Raw genomic sequence first — 13,241 nt, forward strand, 5'->3', positions numbered from 1 at the left:
GTCGCCCTCCTCTCACCCCACTTACCCCTCCTTTTGGCTGCTTCTGGGGTCTGGAGCAATGCAATTCAGTTGGTTCTCAGTGTCAGAAGACATCTGGGAATCCTCCTCTGAATTAGCATCCAGTAAAGGCACCTGGGGCCTGTTGTGAACTCTGGTGTTTCCTATACCACTTCATGAGAAAAATAAAAGCATGCAACCTAATAAATCAATTTCATTGCACACTGTGGGGCTGAGAACAGCAATGGGATTTTGATACGTCTTTTTCTTTAAGCAACATCACAAAAGAAAACCACTGAGTCTTATTGGCCTAAAAGAGAATTTGATAAATGAAAACTGAAACTTTCAGGGAGAGATGTTCTGTAGGTTGATTTAAACACTAACACATTCCCAGCAAGCACTTTGAAGAAAGACTTGAGGTGTATGACGTGGCTTAAAAATCAGAAACTAGCCCTTTTAACTTGGACTTAAAGCTTTGCCATAAGCAACTGAGCATATTCCTCAGAATGTTCTTGACTGTAACCTGAGAAAATATTGATCCTGCAGTGTGAAAATGGGTCAGGCCATGATTTCTCCCTGCCCTTTTTTTTTTTTTTCTGTAATTCCCCTTTGGTTTACTCTGGTGATTCCTTTCTTTCCTGAGTCTTTTTAGAAGAGTTCTTAAAAGATGGCCTCATTTCTGCCCCAGCAGAGGTAACCCAACAGCCCCACTACCTGCAAGCTTCCCTCCCCACCCCCCCACCCCCGTTTGGAAGTTTCTCCTCTACTTCCAGGAGGTCACTGGAAAGTCCCTGAGGCCTGGATTCTAATCCCAGGCTTGTCACTAACTGGCTGGGTGGCCGTGGCTGGCCCCTCGTCTCTAAGAGGTGGCACTAGACTTAGGGGGTCTCTGAGCTCCCCGCTGATGTGGCCCCTCCCTCTCTTCATAAGTAAAGGGGACATGACCTTCACAGGGGGACTTCCTGCAAAATGTCCTCTCCTTCCTGCAACAGGCTGTTTCTACATGTCCATGTTTCATAGTAAGCACTTCTTTTCCTGGGAGGTCCCAAAAGCCATCTTTTTGCTCCAAAGTGAATTACAGAGTAAACTGGTCTGTGCAGAGGGAGCGGTGGGATCTGGTCACCTGGTGTGCAGAGCTCTGAGCGGGGCCATTGTCACCCGAGTTGGGGAGAAGCTTTGCCTCTAACCTGGTGGCACCAGGGGCTCCTCCACACCGCAGTGCCTCCCCTCAGTTCGTCCTCCGAACGGGCTCTCACCATGCCTGCACTCCGGTCTCTCTGCAGCTTCATGGAGCCACCAGCAGGGTGGATAATGGACTCTCAGCTTGTTTTGCTTTTGTCACCAAGTGAAATCCCCTGGGCCTTGCGACCCTTGCCTTCTAGGAGCCATGCAGGAGGCAGAGCCCCCTGAGGTCCTTCAAACAGCAGGAAGGATAGGTCTCTCCCACTTTTGTGCAGCTTCCTCTCCGCTGAGGCGATCTGGCTCTGCTGTTCCACACCTGCCGGGGGATCCAGAAGCCGCCAGAGATGTGGCCTGGTAGGGCAGGGCGAAAGGCAGAGAGCCTTTCCCGCAGATAAGGAACACCATCAGCCCAGGTCTGCTTGGCCCCACACTCAGCAAAACTTGCATGGTTTGTAGGGGACCTCGTGACACTGCTTCTGAATGCCGCAGTGGCCTGGGAACTTGCAAGAGCCATTTCTCACCTCAGCGCCCATCCTCACGTGGTCAGCCCGACGGACCCACGCGGGAGCTCCTCAGCAGTTCTAACACACGTGATGGACAGCGGTGCCCTGCTGGGCAGGGGGGCTCAGCCAGGACTATTCCCAGGTCGGTCCATGCCCACCTGGGGCCAGCTCAGCCAGCTCACCGTCAGGTTGGACGTCAGTCTACACTGCAGCACCTGAGTGCTTTGAATCCACATCGTGAAAGCGGGGGCTCCCCACATGCCATCTCCTGCTTAGCCTAGCATCTCCTATTTCGATTCCTTTACGATCTCCAAACGGCGGCAACCTCACTCTAATACCCTGTCCCGTTTGATCATCCTAACTCCTCTCGGGGGAACTGGGACCAATGGCTAGAACAGCCCATTGAAAGTCTTGTATCAAGCAAACCAGTGATGATTTTTACGTGGTACGCAAGAGGAGTTGTGAGAAAGCCCAGCCCGCCTCTCACAGTGCTTTAGAAATGTGCATATGTGTGTATAAGTGTATGATCCATATGCACATGTGTTACCATAGTGCTATGTGGAAGGCCAATGTAACTAGTGGACAGGGTCTATTAGAGGAAATGAAACGCAATCTTTTGGTGGCTATTAAAGCAATAAATATAGAAATAAACATTTTTTCTTCACCTGCTTTGTTCTGCGCCAGTCTCCAGGCTGAGTGTGGAAGAGTAGGGAAGACAAAAAGCTCGTAGTCTAATGCTTGAAGTCTAAGCTTAAAAGAATAAGCTTTCCTTTGTCATTTTGTAAGAATCCCCAACCTAAAAAGATGAGAGAGTGGTTCTTAGATTTGGGGGGCCTTAGAGTCAGTGGTGGAGATAGAAGTTACATCCTGGTCTCCAATTCCAAGCAATCTGCATTTCTTACCTAAACACCCCAGAAAGTCCTGATGCAGATGGGCTGCAGACCACAGCTTAAAAAAACATAGCTCTTTAACATTGAATCAAAACTATAAATAAGCTTTATTAAGGACCTTTAATTGAAAAGTGTATAAGTCGTTCCATAAATGTTGACATAAGGGTCTTAAAATAGTCCTTGGGAAAAGTCCTTCCTTATGTCTTCTTGCCTTCCAGAATTAAAATAAAGCTATCACATCACAATTATTTCTGAGAAAGTTAAAAATTTAAAATAAACAAGAACAAAAAATGCAACCCCTCTCACATAACTACCACCACCACCAGGCTGATGCCCGAGGCGGAGACACACCCAACTTTCATAGTAGATGCAGGGACCTCAGCCTCTGCTTTAAGTGTTGACTTAAGCTGGGTTAAGTGTTTTCATGAGTGTCTTTGGCTGTCAACCCACAGGAACTCGCTGGCAGAATCCGCAGAATGGATGACAAATCAGCAAAACCACCAAGTATCGCTTAAGACAAAGATCAAAATCTGAGGCCTTCTAGGCCCTTCTAGGCCGATGGTTATTCCAGCATCCCAGCAATTCTTCCTTCTTCCCTGTGCTGCCAGGGTTGGTGGCGCTGATAATGTAATCAGTAACCAATGCAGGAGTCAGATATTCTTGTCAGAAACTCATTTTATGTACATAACATCTATGAAAGCAACCACACAATATCACGTAAACCTCAGATCTGCTCAGGATCCAGTCACAAACTCACCTTATGAAATGTTGAAAAGTAGCTCTGTGCCTTAATAAAACTACTTGCAAAAAAAAAAAAAAAAAGGATGTGAGGAGGATTGTCCAATATTTAGCTTCTTGTTGGTTATATCCTTTTCCCTTATGTGACCAAAACAGAGCCCATTCTTTAAAAAAAAATCCACCTGTGTGACCGTCTATGAGGTCCAATTTGCGTAATTCACATAAGAACCATGCGCTCTGTGCAGGGAAGAGGGTGCAATCCTACAGAAAAGAATGGAAAGGACAAAAGAGGCAGATGCTTAATGTAACACTCAGAGAGGAGAAAGTAGCTCTTGACGGCCAGTCTCCGACAGACAACCTGCAGAATTATACAGGGTTTATCACGTCCCACAGATCTTATTACTGCTCAAGCGAATGATCTAGACATGTATTGGTTTCTACTGCTGTCATAACAAGTTACCATAAACTTACTGGCTTCAAAGAATACATAATTATTATATAATTCTGTAGGTTATAAGTCCAACAAGAATCTCACTGAACTAAAATAAAGGTGTCAATCGGTCTGCCTTCCCTTCTGAGACTGCAGCAGACAACCTGTTTCTTTGCCTTTTCCAGCTTTTTGGGGTCCCCCACAATCCTTGGCTGGTGGCTCCTTCCTCCATCCTCAGCACTAGCAACAGCAGGTAGAGTCCTCACACAGCATCATTCCGACCTCTTTTTCTGCCTCTTCCCAGTTTAAGGCCCTGTGTAATCTCATGGGGTCACCTGGACAATCCAGGAGAATCGCCCCATCTCAGGGTCCTTAACATAAGCACACTGGTAAAGTCCCTTGTGCTATGCAGTGTAACATACTCACAGGTTCCAGAGATTAGAATGGGGACCTCCTAGGAAGCTGGGGGTGGGGGTGTTGCTCTGCCGACCACCACACTTTGAACTCTGCTGCCAACTACTAAAATTGGAACTGAAACAATATCTTTTTTAATTTCAACAGTCAAGTTAAGACACTACCTCAGGGTGCAATCTAGAAGAGCAAATCAAAACAAAGCCAAATCATGGAATGCCTGGGTGGCTCAGTCGGTTAAGCGTCTGCCTTTGGCTCAGGTCATGATCCCAGGGTCCTGGGATTGAGTCTCTATATTGGGCTCCTTGCTCAAGGTGGGGGAGCCTGCTTCTCCCTCTGCCTGGGGCTCCCCCTGCTTGTGTGCATGCTCTCTCTGACAAATAAAATCTTAAAGAAAAAAAAAAAAGGCAAATCAGAACCCTAGAAGTGCCCCATGGATGAACACAAAATTATCCAAACCAGGCCCTTTGGAGTTAATTGCTTTGTTTTCAGATGTGGCTTTTTTCCTCCAAGGGCCGACTTTGCAGAAATCTCATCCCAGGGGAAGTGCGCAGTGGTGGAGGAAGGGAAGGCAGTGAGAGAGTCCGGGCACCTGGGACCCCACTAACCTCCTGCTGTGAAATCTCAGCTGGGTCTAAATAGAGCAGACAGGATGGTTTTGGATCTGCCCTTGCCTGAACTCGGGGATCCTTGTGCTCCTCCCCCAGAGAGCCACGGTGGGGCGCCCTGGTACTGCCCTCAGAACATGCCTTGTAAAGAAGCAGGCACCTGGATTCTCAGTGTCTGGGGATCTTGAGCGGCTGGTGTCAGCCTTGGGTGCCCAGGGGTTCCTGACTTTTGGCCACACATCTGCCAGTTTGGCCTCAGGTGGGCGCTGCCCAGGCCTCGTGGCTGTGGAGGCTGAGCTCCTCAGGCGGAGCTATCTTCCTCTGTCTCTGCCAAACCAGAGTCGGTTCTGGCTGGAGAGAGCAGAGAGATGTGCCCAGGCTTCTCCAGAGATGGGGGGAGGACTGGCCTGCTGTGTGTGTGTGTGTGTGTGTGTGTGCGCGCGCACATGGCTGGCCTGGGTATGTGTGTGTCGGGGGGAGGACTGGCCTGCTGTGTGTGTGTGTGTGTGTGTGTGTGTGTGTGTGTTGGGGGGCTGGCCCCGGTGTGATCAGGCTGGAGAGGAGAGGATGAGGAGGCCGGTGGGGGCGGGGGGGAGGACCAGAGCTGGAACACCAGGTGGGAGCTGGGGGCAGGAAGCAGGGTGTGGGCTGGAGGAAGGGGATGGCCCTAGATGTCATCGATGTGAATCAGGCAGCACAAGGGTAGAGTGCTCCATAGAATTCCCTGGCTGTGGAAGTACCAGAGCTGTTGCTTGGATTTTATTAGGAAGAGTTGTGTGGGGGCTGGGAGGCTTGAGAAGGGGGCAGGTGCTGAGGGTTGTGGGGGCCAAGTGACTGTGTGTGGACAGTGGGAGGGTGTGAAGCTGTCCTGGGCGGAAGAGTTCCTACAATTACACTGGGGCACATCTCTCAGTCTGGGGCTTACCTGTTGCACACTAGCCAGAGTGCAGGGGTGCAACGGACCGGGTTTGGCCGCTGGTCACTGACAAAATCCAAAGGCAGAGAGACAAGCGGTGCTGAAACAAGAAAGGAATTGATTTCAGGGAGGCCAATTCCAGGAGGACACCGGCTAGCATCTCAAAGACTGTCTCCAAAGTACTTCGCAGTTTATGCAAGGAAAATGCGGGACAAAGGTTGGTGGGTACGTGCAAGGGGGCACCGAGTGTCAGGTTGATCATTGTCACAGGCGGTGGCTAGCTGGCTCAGGACGTCCTCATTGCTTGAGGGGTTAGTTTCCGTTTCCATCACGGGATGTTTTGCTCGCAGTCTTTTGCCTGCGTTCAGAGATAAGCTGGAAAGAATTTAATCAATTAGAAAGTACAGACTGAGGTCAAAATGGAGGGAGCTGAGGTCCACTTTCGACGTGAGACACGTGGGGGCTTGCTACCTCCCCAGACGAGTGGGATGTGGCCGCCCGAGCTGCAGCAGCGGGAGCCCGCACTCCCCCCTGCACTGGGCGCTCAAGAAGCCAGTTCTGTCTTTATGCTAGCGTGGGGGAGGTGCTACTAAATGCTTAAGGGAAGAGGCTTTTCATCAAGAATGAAATCCGACGGCCAGGATTCCGACTTTCGGGCCACTCCCATTCTGCAGCTGGGGCTGGGTTGGGCAAGAACTGGCTTCAGTTAGTGAACGAGGGAGACCCGTGGGCACACGTGCTGTGTCTCGCAGCACGAGGAGTGCAGACAGCAATACCCCCAGTTCATAAATGGTATCTAGCCCCATGTTTGCTGCTTAGCAGGTGAGGTCTGCAAACTTTTTAGTCCGATCTGATGTGGGGAACAAAGGCAAACCCGTTGACAAATATTTGAGGCAGCCAGAGTGACCTTCCTCAAGGAACTCAACTGCCTCAATGTTAACACTTTGTTAGAGGCAAAAAGCAACCTTAGCCTGACGTGAGCCCCACCTCCAGGATCCTGTAAGTCTTCTTTAAACATACGAAAATCCCTTTGGAAACTTCCTTTATCTTACCGCCCCCCTCCCCAAGATATATGTTAGTAATCATCCTCTAAACATATGGCCTACTGATATAGCTCAAGAGTCTCATGACTAATATTGTACTAGACAGTAGTAAATAACCTTTTTTTTTTTTTTAAGATTTTATTTATTTATTTGCCAGAGAGAGAGAGCACAAGCAGGAGGAGTGGCAAGCAGAGGGAGAAGCAGGCTCCCTGCTGAGCAGGGACTCTATCCCAGGATTGTGACCTGAGTAGAAGGCAGACGCTTAACTGACTGAGCCACCCAGTGGCTTATAAAATAACCTTATTTTAACAGCAGCTAGCCCCTCAAGATCCTGGAAGCCTTGCTTCCAAATTCCTTAGAGACGTATGCTATTCCTAATCCCCACTAACTAAAAAAGTATATAATCAATCAGTCACCCCTCACAACCCCAGTGCAGTTCTTTCTCTCAGGGTCCTGTCCCTGTGCTTTAATAAAACCACCTTTTATTGCACCAGAGACATCTGAAGAATTCTTTTTTGACTATTCACTTCTGGACCGCAAACATCCCATCATGACCCTGTGAGTAGAAGCCTTTCTTGGTCTGTTTTGGGGCAGCACAGAGAGGTGCCTAGGAGAGGGTTTGGGCATCTTTGCCCCTCCTTCCGTGCTCAGGTTACAGCCCATGGATTGGGCAAACCTGCTGTTTCTCCATCCATTTCCATGAAGAAGTTAGCCTGGGCCCAGTGTCAGCTGGGGATACCCCACAAAAGCTCAGAGAAAGCTGACACTTCCCCTCAGGCCACTTTGTAGTCATGTTCATCTTTCCTTGGCAGGACCCTTGAGAGAAATGATCAAGGCTGACATGCTTTTCAAGGGGCTTGTCCACTGGCAAGACCAGCTTTACCATAGACCTCCCAGGAACTCTCTATCCCTCAGCTCTTAGACAAGGGAGATGGGGCTTCGGCGCTCCCCGACAGAGTAAAGCAGAAACTGTCCTTGAACTGGCATTGTGCGTTTTAAATACAAGCTTTAAGCGTTTTTCTTACTTCAGGGTTTTGTAACCAAACCAATGTGAGTTTGCTCTGTGGTGAGTCAGAAATGGTACCAGATTGATTTGTCTCACGAAGAAAACTTCATTTGCAACAAAGAAGGACATCATGGGGAATGGCTTCCAAAGCCCTAGCAGGGGTGGATGGGTTCCTTTTATTTAGGGTTAGGATGAATATTTATGATGAAGGATAGTTGGAAGGCAGGCAGGCAGGGACAAGGGGCCCCGCCCTAATTGGAAACCACCCTTAAAAGGATTTTACACCACCCTGGAAGGAGCCCTCCACCTTTTCCATACGATAGACAGAAGACAAAAATCTGATTGGATGACAGATGCAGGGAGGGTTAAGCAGATTACAACAGCCTGCCATGGGGCGCCTGGGTGGCTCAGTTGTTAAGCATCTGCCTTCGGCTCAGGTCATGATCCCGGGGTCCTGGGATCGAGCCCCGCATCGGGCTCCTTGCTCTGCAGGAAGCCTGCTTCTCCCTCTCCCACTCCCCCTGCTTGTGTTCCTTCTCTCGCTGTGTCTCTCGCTGTCAAATAAATAAATAAAATCTTTAAAAAAAAAAACACAAAAAAACAGCCTGCCAACAAGCCCATACAAACCCCTAGACGTAGAAACTCCAGTGGCAACCCTCTTGGGGGTCCCCTCCCTCCTTGGGAGCTTTGTACTATCACTTTACTATCACTACTATCACTCAATAAACTGCTTTGCTGCCCACCACTCTGTCTGGTCTACTTCTTCATTCTTCGAAGCGGCGTAACCAAGAACCATGGGTACCGACGGAGAAAAAATCCTGTAACATTTAGATAGAGAAGTCCTGTCATCATATGTAGAGGGGGGCATAAGGTCGTGCATATGCCTTAAGGAAACATGCTTATTCATACATTGTATCTTATGTAATTGAGGCTCAGGCTCCTCCTTCGGTGGAGATATTAGTGTTTATAATGAGGTAAAGGTAGTCATTGATCATTCTACAGGTCACTCCATGGTCCATCTGTGCAAGTGTGAGTCAGGGGTTAAGTACAAACTACTCTGGGTGGTCATGGCAGGGAAGTCCCTATCCTTTGAGGGTGCTTTCACTTTCGTTTGTCTGAGATAGGAGATAAGCTGGAAAGAAGAGCTTAAGGAAAAATGCAGGACAGAGGTCAGTAAGTACAAGCAGATGGGCAGTAAAGGTCCGGTCTTGGGGCCCAGCTGGTGACACTTTCACCCTGGCTTTGGCTCTTTTCTGTATTCTGTAAAAGTCTCTATTGAGAATCTACATTGACATTTTCCAACTTTGATTTTAACATAGGGGTGCCACACCATTGCAGAGTAACAGGAACTGGATTTGCCCTCCTGCCTGAAACAACAAAACAACAAAACCAGACAAAATACCTGAAACACAGATTTTCAAGATATTAGACATCAGGCAAAGAGGACAGTGATCCCTGAGGGATGGAAAACAAACAGGTGAGTCCTGCAATTGCTCTAATTTACTGCCTCGAGCAAGTTTCCAAGCAAGGTGGGAGAGGGGAAACTGAAGAGGCGCCCAGTGGACCTCGTGGAGTTGAGGACATTGAGCTGAGAGTCCTGGGGGTTGAAGGTAGCTGGTGTCCACAGGACAGAGTGCCAGGGAGAAGACACCTGAGGAAAGTCAGTCAGAAAGATTTGTCTAGAGCCCCCCCCACCCCCCGCCAGCATGCAGAACTGTCCTGACCAGCACCTCCAAGTAAGGCAACTACGGGCGCGGGGGGGTGTCATTTGAAAGGATTAGAGGGAACAGTGCCCAGTACTCACACAAACTGGGAATGGTGCTTGTTCCCAACAGAGAAACTTAAGAAAAGACACCCCCTCATCATTCATGGGGTGTGGGTGGAGCCCTCAGGAAGGTCTTGCCTCAGTCATGGGAACTAATTGGCCCTCGACTGAGCACTGCTCTGGACCACTTAAATCATAAAAGTAAGACCAGAAAAGATCAAACTGTTTCCAAATAACTTAAAGGCATCCTGGAACGAAACTCGAAATTCATAGATTTATATAAAAATAATAAAATTGATATAAAAATAACCAGCAACCAACACAGTAAACTTCAGAATGTCTGGCCTTCCATCAAAGATTTTGAGGTATGCGAAGAGCTGGGGGAAATGACTTTTTTTTTTTTTAAAGATTTTATTTACTTATTTGACAGAGAGAGACACAGCGAGAGAGGGAACACAAGCAGGGGGAGTGAGAGAGGGAGAAGCAGGCTTCCCGCGGAGCAGGGAGGCCGATGCGGGGCTCGATCCCAGGACTCTGGGATCATGACCTGAGCTGAAAGCAGACGCTTAATGACTGAGCCACCCAGGCACCCCTGGGGGAAATGACTCTTAAGGGAGGATATCAGTCAATCACTTGAAAATGACCCAGAACTGACACAGATGTTCGAATCACCAGAGGCAGATGTTCAAACACGTTTTATAACTGTAGTCCATAAATTTAAGATGTTATGTCGATAAATGGAACATATCAAAAAGATCCCATCTAACTCTGAGAGATGAAAACTGACTGAAAGGAAATGTACTTCGAGGGATTGACAGCAATTAGAAAATGAAGAAAAACACTTGCTAGGACTTATGTTGAATCATTTGGGTGGTACTGTCACCTTCATGGCACGAAACCCTCCAAGCCGAGAACATAGGGTGCCTTTCCACTTCTTTGGGCCTTCTTTAACTGCCTGCAGCAATGTTGTAGAGTTTTCAGTGTCCAAGTCTTTGGACTCCTTGAATACATATATTCCTAGATAATTTATTCTTCTGGGTGCTCTTGTAACTGGAATTGTTTTCTTAATTACCTTTTCAGAGTGTTCATTGCTGGTGGATAGAAACACCACTGATTTTTGTCCATATTCTACCCTACAACTTTACAGTTAGTTTATTGACTCTAGTAGTTGTTTCTTTTCCCCCTGTGAAGATTAATTGGGATTTTTCATCTGCAAAGAGAGATGGTTTTATTTCTTCCTTTCCACACTATTTTTGCTCACCTTCGGTTTTGATAGGCCACCCTTGGACTTTGCAGGTTAAAGAGGAGCAATGACAGGAGGTTGCCTACCTCAGCTGGTGTCTGGGATCAGCTCTCACAGGCTTGCCCAGGGAAATAGAAATCAGCCCGACCCCTTGCTTTTTGCAAGCTGAGCTCCAACTGGAAGGATGCCGGTGACCCCTTGAGGCCCCTGCAGGGAGGGCTCCTGGCCCCAGGAGTTGTGGGGAGGTGAGAGGCCAGAAAAGGGTGGCTCCCCAAAAAGCCATCCCAAGTGCCCTTCTGTCAACAAAGGAGAAGGTTAAAGGAGCCACAGGCTCTCTTCTCTGGGTGGGATTGGGAGCCTCAGAGTGGGTGCAGGGGAGGGGCCGCTGATTCCAGGTCCTGGGCGGAGTCTCACTGCCTCAGAATGTGCCTCCTCCAGAGTGGTGCCCCTGAGCCGCTTTGCCTTCCTGCTCGGCAGCAGCAGGACAGGGGGAAGCCGCCAGGTCCAAAAGGCAACCCCCACGTTGTTGCTGCTATAACCGGGCACGGGGAGTCCTTTCTCAGGGCTCACACTCAAACCCAAGCCCCAGGGTTCCAACACCGCACCAATCACACCAAGACCGCTGTGCACCACCCCATCACCTGTGGTACGCGAGGGGGGGGGGCGGGGTGAGGGGGCGCAGGTCTCAGTATTTGAGGTTAGAAGCCAGCTACAGCTGAACCCTCCCCCTCCCCCTCATACTCTTACCCTTTCTCCTCTTCGCTTTGCCTGTTCACCCCTCTGCCTGTGCACTCCGGTATCTTCCCGCTGTGCCTTCCGGGGGTGGGGTGGGGGTGGGGGGTGGGGTGGTGGTGTGGGTAAATACACCTGTGCAAGCCGGGGCTTGTCATTAGGCATCCCCCTGTCGTCTAAGAGCCATCTCCTGTGACCAGCATCTGCAGACCCCTGCCGTTTTCCAGTCCCTGGAGTGAAACTATACAACTTCTGTATGTGAAAAACTCTATTTTCCTTTTAAAAACAAATAGCTAACGAACTCTTGAACTGGGCAAAAAGACATTTGAACTGGGACAGAAGAGGCAACTGTTTTACAAGCAGTTGCTCTAAAATTCAACAGGACCACTGATATCTAGACCATAAAACTGTTGGTGTGAACTCTCTGAACACGGGATAGTTAATTAACGCATACCAGGAATACTTTCCTTTGTTTACGCCAATGGAATAGTTGGTCCAGGAACCCAAAGCGGCTCACCTGGATTTGCCTGCACGGATAATCTGTACTCCCGTCGGAGACCCCAAATAAAATGCCTTTTTAAAATTTCACCTCCTTTTCTTGGTTGACCTTGGCAACGCTGAAGTGCTCAACTGCACATGCGCAGTAGCTCCCCCCCCCCCCCCCCCCCGCCCCTTAAGCATGCCTTGGCCAAAGCCCTCCAGGCCTGTGGGGCTAGGACAAGGACACAAAGGACTGCAGTCCCCAAGGTGGTGCGAGCCCACGCCCTTAAAATCACTCTGATCTGGCAGCTGCAAATTGGGTGAGTCCTCATTTGGACCTGCTGTCCCAACAGGCCCCAGGTTTCTCCCAAACCAGGGAACCCAGGTGACTCTTGTTGGAGGAGTCACCAGTCAGCAGCCCTGACCTACCCTGACGAGGCAGTGCAGGATCCTCCAACTGATGCCTGCAGGGGAAATATGCAGGCTAGGGTTTGAGATTAGCCATACCCTGCTTCCCCAGGTGACACTTGTCACTCAGCATCTGCAAACCCTCATCCTCTTCCAGATAGCTGGTGACCCTGAACTGTGAAGCCTCCTTATGCTCAGTAGTCTTTCAGCAGGCCTTGGGCAGAAGGAACCCTTCTAGGCCTAGGGAGCGTGGGCATGGCCCCAAAGGACTGCATAGTTTCAAGGTTGGTTGGAGCCCAACCCCCTAATAACTACTCTGAGGTAGCAGCTCAAATCAGTGACAGTCCCCAGTTGAATCAGCTGCCTAATCTGCACGCAGGCCTTTCCCGTAGCAAGGCTCACAAATCTCTCTTCTTGGGGGCTCCCCAGCCACCCTGCCAGGCCCTGCCCTGCCAAAGCATTCCAGTTTCCTCCAGCTCTGCCTTCAGGGTAATATGCCTATTTGAGCTGGAGAGGGCTTGGAATTAAAGAGATGCCTGTACTCCCAAAGGCCCACTCCTTTTCATGCGGTTTGAACGCTGGGGTTCAGAGGCGACGGCCAAGAAAGAATTCTTGAGACATTTTTAGTGCGAAAAGGTGGTTTTATGAAAGCATGGGGACAGGATCAGGGGGCAGAAAAAGCTGCACCAGGGTCATGAGGAGTGGCTGATTATATACTCTCAAGTTGGGAGGGGGTTAACGACAGCACAAGCCTCCCAGGTATTTTGGAAACAAGGTTTCCCGGATCCTGAGGGGACTTGCTCTTGTTAGGGAAAAGGCCATTTATTACTTTTTAGTAAACCCTCAGTCATGAGACCGTTCAGATGAATATCAGTGGGCCGTATGCTCG

General features: G+C 49.3%; 1 long non-coding RNA gene across 1 annotated transcript; it reads right to left on the bottom strand.

Moving 5' to 3' along the window:
• Window positions 1-2,673: 2,673 nt before the first annotated feature.
• LOC118552411 (uncharacterized) lies at window positions 2,674-4,079 on the bottom strand. Its single transcript, XR_013443652.1, has 2 exons — window positions 3,330-4,079; window positions 2,674-3,191 (listed from the first exon to the last, which is right to left on the bottom strand). It is a non-coding gene; the product is annotated as an uncharacterized LOC118552411 (long non-coding RNA).
• Between the last annotated feature and the right edge of the window lie 9,162 nt (window positions 4,080-13,241).

This window comes from Halichoerus grypus, chromosome 1, assembly GCF_964656455.1.
Source record: "Halichoerus grypus chromosome 1, mHalGry1.hap1.1, whole genome shotgun sequence".
In the NCBI taxonomy this organism is placed as follows: domain Eukaryota; kingdom Metazoa; phylum Chordata; class Mammalia; order Carnivora; family Phocidae; genus Halichoerus; species Halichoerus grypus.